The sequence below is a fragment of the Rhagoletis zephyria genome, unplaced genomic scaffold (assembly GCF_001687245.7).
Source record: "Rhagoletis zephyria isolate East Lansing unplaced genomic scaffold, Rhagoletis_zephyria_1.1 Rzeph_scaffold_01150, whole genome shotgun sequence".
Classification (NCBI taxonomy): Eukaryota; Metazoa; Arthropoda; class Insecta; order Diptera; family Tephritidae; genus Rhagoletis; species Rhagoletis zephyria.
Window position 1 is genome coordinate 25,502 of NW_016158234.1, and position 1,157 is coordinate 26,658.

Genomic DNA, 1,157 nt, shown 5'->3' on the forward strand with positions numbered 1-1,157 from the left:
TTTTTGTAAATATTTCGCGAAAATATCAACCAGAAAAACAGAAAATACCTTCTCCAAGTGAATTTTTAGACGCCAAATGAATTGAAATATCACGACCGAGTGTGCGAAAGTGTAGTCGTAATGTAATCGTAGCATCATGATTGTGACGATGAAGCAACTATGATTGGACGACCAATGTGCAGAAAGCCTAACGCGGCGCTTACGCCGAGCAAATGGAATTTTCATTTTTGACAGGGCGTTACGTGTTGAAGTTGGATGCAGAAGACGGAAAGAACAGAGAACGTTAAATACAGAGAAGCAGCAATTACGAATCAGAGTGTAAATTGTCAAAAGCTATCAAAATCTGATTGCGTACACACCACACCAGCCCACACTGCTGTGGAACATAAGAGCGGCGGAGTAACAGAGCTGAGCGAGAAATAACATTTCGTATATTTAATGAATGTTAAGCATTTTGAATGATTTACGCAGTGTTGCCAGAGAAATTTCGTTTGGAGCTAAAACGGTCGAAAAAAGCTAAATAATACTAATAGTAGCTAAAATGAAGAGCTACATATTTTTGTTAAGGTTGAGCATTTATTGACGTAAGGTTGTTTTTACATAACATAAAAACAACGAATTTTATAAAATTAAGTGCTGAAAAAATCGTTTAAAACCAAAATAAGGTGCATATATTTCGATTTCGCTGCTATGGCACTTATAACATCGAACTAAAAATACTTTACAAATTGTTAAAGTCTGTAATTTCAGATATTTGAATTAGGGCGTGTGTGAATCGGTAACAAAGTTCTATGGGCAGAGCTGCTGAATAATATTTTTACTATGGTGAGACAGTTTTGCTAATCTGCTGTGTGAAATGAAATATTTTTTCATAGAGGTACATTTTCGATACCACAGATTTATGCGGAATAAAATATTACAAATTGCTGTGAAATTAATATTTTAAGAACACATCTACCGTCGTTGATTGCAATTCATCAATTTAAGCTTTTATTTAACGAAAAATTACACACATCAACAATCTTTGCGATTGTCAAAATTTTCTATGCATTTGTTAAAAATTACACTAGCCTCATGAGCTACTGAAATTTTATTCACCTCATAGTTGTTAAAAATTTACTCGGCGGGAACTTTTTTATCGATTCACACACCCAAGA